Source organism: Octopus bimaculoides, chromosome 7 (genome assembly GCF_001194135.2).
Source record: "Octopus bimaculoides isolate UCB-OBI-ISO-001 chromosome 7, ASM119413v2, whole genome shotgun sequence".
Lineage (NCBI taxonomy): Eukaryota > Metazoa > Mollusca > Cephalopoda > Octopoda > Octopodidae > Octopus > Octopus bimaculoides.
In genome coordinates this window covers 2298243-2305178 of record NC_068987.1, presented here as the reverse complement: position 1 = coordinate 2305178, position 6936 = coordinate 2298243, and the positions used below count along the sequence as shown (strand labels likewise).

The 6936-nt window shown below is 37.1% G+C and overlaps 1 long non-coding RNA gene across 1 annotated transcript in view; it reads right to left on the bottom strand.

The window, feature by feature from the left end:
• Positions 1 to 768, bottom strand: part of LOC128248284 (uncharacterized) — an 86661-nt gene extending 85893 nt beyond the window's left edge. The window contains exon 1 of the long non-coding RNA XR_008264519.1: positions 391 to 768. This is a non-coding gene — a long non-coding RNA (uncharacterized LOC128248284). The remainder of the gene's footprint in view (positions 1 to 390) is intronic.
• Between the last annotated feature and the right edge of the window lie 6168 nt (positions 769 to 6936).

The following is a 6936-nucleotide window of genomic DNA, read 5'->3' as shown; positions in this document are numbered from 1 at the left end:
TATATATGTTGCTTTGAGTTGTTTGGTTGGGGCATTATTGCTGCCACGGCCTTGAAATTTTTTCCTCGTTCCTATCGATTCTAGTACACATCTTTTAAAGTCTGTATTTTAGCAAAGAATATTTGGTAGACCTTTAAGTGAATGGACAAAAACAGACACCGTTTGTGTCAGTGGTATCAGCCATAGAGAGAGAGACATAGCGATACATAGAACGATGAATGCGCGCACACACGCATATATATATATATAGGTACGTGTGTGTGTCGGTGTGTTCGTATGTATATGCATGAAGGCTTGAGGTTATAAACTAGAGAGATAGAGCTAAATACTTAAAGGATTATATGTGAAGCTTGTGAAATTATAAAGTTAGGGAAAGTAGCAAAATCTTACCAATGAATTGACTCAGAACATTTTTGCTGGGTGATTTTTAACAAAGAAACTCGGCTCTCGTTAATTCGCAGTTTAACTGCAAAAGCATTAAATGTGTAAGGTGTATACAGTTGTTCTCCAGTTATATTAAACCCGCATAGAATCCTTTTTACATTTCTGATCTCCTTCATATTAGATGTAAGACGCTACTGCCCTCTCACTTGGTCTATTAAAGATTCTTTTCATTTTTTTCCTTGTGCCAGCTGTGAAGATTTAGGAATTCTTTCACCATCCTTCTCATTACGCAGTTAAAAACGAAGGGTGAAGACTTGAAGGTTTTTTCCAAAACTTTGGAAATCGATGGATACCATTACAATCCTCTCCTTAACCCCGCCCCTCCATGAATCCTAACATTTCAGATTTTATCCCAAATATTTTTTAAATCATAGTTTTAAAATATGAACAGTCAGAATCTGTAATTTGCTTCTGTTTATAATTTCAAAATAATTTTCAGACGAAAAGTGTGTATGATTTAAGGGAAATTTAACTTTTGTTTCTAGCACCTCCTATGATCACCCGCTGTCTTACTCTTCTATTTGTCACTCAATGTTCCCCCCGCCCCCATAAACGCATTTTCTGGAATAATTATGCAGTGGTCTCTAACTGGTGTTTAAAGAAGAGAAAAAAAATTGCGATTTAAAGTTTTAGTACACCATCTCACATACACACACACACACACACACTCACACAAGTATACATGTATACAGGTATATATATGCTTATATATATATATGCTTATATATATATATGCTTATATATATATTTGTATATAAATACACACACACGCACACACACATATGTATGTACGTATACATATATACATATATATGTGTGCGTGTGTCTGTATATATATATATATATATATATATATGCATATATATATGTATGTATAGATGAGTGTGTTTGTGTGTGTGTGTGTATGTCTATTTGTACGTGCGTATGTGTGCGTGTGTGCGTGTTTCTGTGTATGCGTGTGTATGTGTGTGTGTGTGTGTGTGTGTGTGTGTGACAGAATGTGCCAGAGAAAATAAGGAACGGTCACAGGCTGGAATTTCGTTGACAATAAAACTAAGTGAAACCTCGTCAAGTGGTAAACAACAACAACAGCAGCAGCAGCAGCAACAGCAACAACAACAAGACACGTGCAATGTCATTTTATATCTTATATAAACATACATTCCTAATCTGTATATTTCTCTGATCTATTGATCTCTGTTCGATCACCAATTTGTGAATCTGATAATTACGGTGTTCACACATTAAATTAAAGTCATCAGACTGATTAGAAACAATTTAATTTTCATTAAACTCGTCCAATTCCTACTTTAAAGCAACTTTGTTAGCAGTTGTCTTTTGAAGTCTATAAACTCCGCCATTGCCAACTTCGCCACTGCCAGCCTCTGTTGACTTTTACATCGAAATATTTTAACCGTGTCTGCTATACAACGACCGAAGTTATTCCATTCTGTAAGTATAAGGAATCGCCAGAGAGGCAATTTGGTTCGCTAATTGTAATAAATGAGAGATTAATATTACTCATGTTGATTACTGTTAATTAAAGTACTGCTAAATTAAGTATAGTTAATATTACTAAAATTTCCGTCTGATACATGAATGGAATAATTCATATGAAATAAAAATGTTATACTTTTTAAACAAGGGACATCGCATAACACATTGGCATATAAACGACAATAATACGATAAATATTTAGTCGTATAAAATGTCATAACACAACAGTGTATTGTCATATTATTTATGACGTTGGCAGCGATCTGGCAGAACCGTTAGCACGCCGGGCAAAATGCTGAGCGGCATTTCGTCTGTCTTTACGTTCTGAGTTCAAATTCCTCCGAAGTCGACTTTGCCTTTCATCTTTTCATCCACAGACACGCGTACCGTGAACGAATTTCTCGGGGAGATTCAGTGTGACAAGGCTGGCCCTTTGAAACACAGGTACAACAGAAACAGGAAGAAAGAGTAAGAGAAAGTTCTGGTGAAAGAATACAGCAAGGTTCGCCCGCCACCACCGCCTGCCGGAGCTTCGTGGGGCATTAGGTGTTTTCGCTCACAACGCCCGGCCTGGGAATCAAAACTGCCATCCTATGACCGCGACCACTGGGCCATTACGCCTCCACATCACAGTGTTAAATAATACAACTAAGACGAATGTAAGTGTTTGGTGTTTTCTAAATCGGTGTAATTCGTGGTCCTCTACCTCAGACGGACAGAGTATGTTAAACATTTACCAAATTGAGATACTTGTGTATGGCAGGGATGAGACGTGACATAGTTGAGACGTGACACAGATGAGACGTGATTTTTGATGTTTTTAGAAAAACTCTTCGCCCACCACAGAAATATACAGGGATGCTAACAGATGTAACAGCAAAGCTTTTACCTTATCCCCTCTGTGTTCAGACCAGTGTGGCTAATAAAGAAACATATCTATCTATCTATCTATCTATCTATCTATCTATCTATCTATCTATCTGTCTGTCTGTCTGTCTGTCTGTCTGTCTGTCGGTCTGTCTACCATTTCTGTACTTACATACGCAGTATATAAGTGTATGTGTGTGTATGCGTGTGTGTGTATGCGTGTGTGTGTGTGTGTGTGTATGTGTGCATGCGTAAGTGTGTGCTTGTGTGTGTGTGTGTATGTGTGTGTGTGTGAGGCATGTGTGAAGACGCGTGGCCTAGAAGTTAGGGTGTTGCACTCACCATCGCTAAGTTCTCGGTTCGATTCGCAGACCGGGTGGCGCTTTGTCTTGTTGATCAAAACATTACATTTCACGTTACTCAGCGACAGAGGCAAAATCGTTGGTGCATCCGGCTCCCTACATTCTGAGTTCAAATCCCACTTACCAAGGATTCCAGTTTTCATCCTAAATCTTGTCATAGTAACTGAAGTTCCAGTAGTCTAACTAACGGCAGCAGGGGAGGGTACGGGCCCTCCAAGGTCGTATAGTGGGTGCTGGAGAAAGTTCACATGCCCAAGGGAAGACCACCGCTAGGGTAAATGTACGTACCTATGTATGTATTTATGTATGTATGTATGTATGTATGTATGTATGTATTCTTTTATTCTGTTTTATTCTTTTATTCGTTTCAGTTATTTGACTGCGGCCATGCTGGAGTACCACCTTTAGTCGAACAAATCGACCCCAAGACTTATTCTTTGTAAGGCTATTACTTATTCTCTCGGGGGACATAAACACACCAGCATCGGTTGTCAAGCGATGTTGGAGGAACAAACACAGACACTCAAACATATACATACACATATATATATAAATACATGCATATATATATATATATATATATATATATATATATATATATATATATACATATACGATGGGCTTCTTTCAGTTTCCGTCTACCAAATCCACTCACAAGGCTTTGGTCGGCCGGAAGCCATAGTAGAAGACACTTGTCCACAGTGCCACACAGTGGGACTGAACTCAGAACTATGTGGTTGGGAAGCAAGCTACTTACCACACAGCCAATCCCGAGCCTATGTATCCATTCTCCGATGGAACGCTTTACTGGTAGCACCAAGAGTCACGACCGTTTATAGCATGTGAATCACGAAACACCTGAAATTATTTAATCGATCCCGAAAGGATGAACGGCAAAGTCGACGTCAGTGGAATTTGAACTCAGAACGTAAAGACGGACGAAATGCCGGTAAGCATTTTGTACCAGTTCGCCCCCTTAATAAAACTATTGATGTTGCGTGTAAATATATGGTGATGCACACAAGAAAATAGATCTCGAATTTTGAGTATATGTATGTATATTTTATTATCAATCATTCGATGAAATTACACAGTGACTCATGGACCCGCAGTTTCGTGTACTGACTCTGAACAGACTTGATAAGTGCTAACGAAACTCTAAGCTCTTGAATCATTCCATAACTTCTGTAGATCATTTATCAAATACATGTGTATGTGTGCGTGTGTGTATGTGTGCGTGTGTGTATGCGTGCGCTATATATATTGAGATAGATAGATAGATAGATAGATAGGTCGGTAGGGAGGTAGATAGATAAAGTGATAGATACATAGATGTGTAAACAGAGAGACAGGGAGAAAAAGAGAGAGGGAGAAAGGGAGAGAGAGAGATGGGGGGGGGGTTAGAGAAGGAGAGAATATATATCTAATGATACATACCCAGACATCCCCCACCCACATGTGAGAAGTAAATAGTTTATTTTCGAAGGCCATTTTTGTCCAACATTTTCTTCCAACAACTGCAATCAGATCCGATACAACAACAGAATTGCATTAAATGTGTGTAATACGTCCGTAATAAAATGTAATAAAAACATAATGATGAAATTTTGATAATAAATCTCTGCCTGGTTTCCTCTTTAATTTCTTTGCTATTTCTTTTCGTAATATTTATTTCTGTGTGTGGAGGCTGGCAGAATATAATCGCAGAAACAGGTAGGCTATTTATTTCGTGATATTTCTCTTGTATCTACAGTTCCGTAATCAAGTAGGAACTTCTAATCAAGTACATTAAAAATAATAAGAATAATTAAAGCAGGCATAACTGATCCAATTAAAATAATTAGCCGACGGTCTTAAAGGCAATTTTAATTTATGTTTTTTTATTAAGACTGTGGTTACGTAGTACAATAGATTACAGATTTATTAACTTTGCTGCCGATTCGAATCAATTAGACAAACAGCTGCGATTTTCATTTACTCGGCTTAACAAATATCTAGCTGCAGTTTTAGTTTCTCGTTTCGTGTGCATTTTTTACACACACACACACACACACACACACACACACACACACACACACACACACACACACACACACACACACACGTATGAATGTATGTATGTATGTACGTATGTATGTGTTTGTTTTTTCTGTTTTTCCTTCAATTTGTAAATGAGATTGACAGATCTTCATAAATGAGGAAACCAGTTTTGGAATTACAAGAGAAACATTTAACTTCTGTAGACTGCGATGTGATGGAAGTTACGCCGTTGCCAACATTCGTGAATCGAGTTGATTTTTGGTTTTTTTTTTTTCATTTTATTTTATTCTTTTCTTAAAAAAACAAAACAAAAATAAGTAAAAATAACAAAAAAACGAGCTGAGAAACATTTTGGCCGTCACTGTAATCTTTTTCTCTCTCGTTAAGCCTTGTATTTTCAGTAGAGTTACAGTTTTTTGGTGAGAGCCATGACTGGAGCGAATGCGGGTAGGGATTAAATCTGAAGTGTTTTTAATCAAGGAGTTTCGTTTATGTGTTCATACTTCTCTATTATTTATGGAAGCCGAACAAAAATGAGAATATCATTAATACATCCTACTAATATGAAGTAATTATAAAAAAGTTATTTTGATAGAAACACTCAAATTCCAAATTTCATCTGAAATTGAATGGTTGTATTGCGGCTGGGTTGAGGAATTTAATCTAGAAATCTTTTCATGCTTACCTTTTCCCAAATACCTGGAGTTTTTTCTTTCTCTTTTTCTATTAATTTTTGTTTTTGCTTAGGGAAGTTAGAGGTGTTGAGAAATATATCCGAAGATTAAACTAAGGAGTCGTCTATTAACGATGACTTTGAGTGAATGTCCGAAAGACTGAACAAATAAATTTGACCTTGAACGAGTCTTTCAATCAACTAGAAAAAAATATAGAGAAATCTCTTCCAAAATACATACTATTGGCTTGAAGACGGAAACAACACATAATCACCGAAAGGCGGTGTAGCCACGGCAGGAATGAATGTAATTTGTAACAATAACTAACGTTGCATTTGGTCGTTTGTGCGGTACAGTAGTGTTTCTGTGAGTACCACAGTTGACTCTGAAATAACCAACTGTTCCAAACTGAAAAGAGAAAAACGAGCTTTGGAACATCTCACCGAATAGCGGCCTCACTGTAAAGATTAAACGGGTTTGTCGAACTAACTTAAAGTTGACCCTCGGCTATAAAACACTTTTACTACTTAGTCGCCAGATGGACGGCTGTGTTCATATTCTTTACAAGATGGACGACAGTGCCCATGATCTTTACAAGATGTCCGAAACTTGCCGAAGAAATTTCATAATGAAATATTTTATGAGTGAAAGAAATTAAAGCTGATCTCGAGCCTCATTTGAACTATCGTTGTTAAAGGGAGAAAGTTAGTACCAGAAATAATATCCCCCAACGCATACGAATTACTCAAAAGACAATTGGCCACGATCATCTTTTCTTATAAATGAAAACATTAATTTTTATTTGAGGTGAAATATAGGATTCATCAAAGAAAGAATGATACGATGGCAAATCCAGAACTGAGACGAATATATTTTTTTACTTTTATTTTTATTTCAATATTTACACGGTTGTTGATTTGGCAACGTTCCATTCTTTGAATAAATTAACACTGTCTTTCTCTATGTTTCCCCTCCATCTTCATACACACACACACACACACACACACACACACACACACACACACACACACACACACACACACACACACACA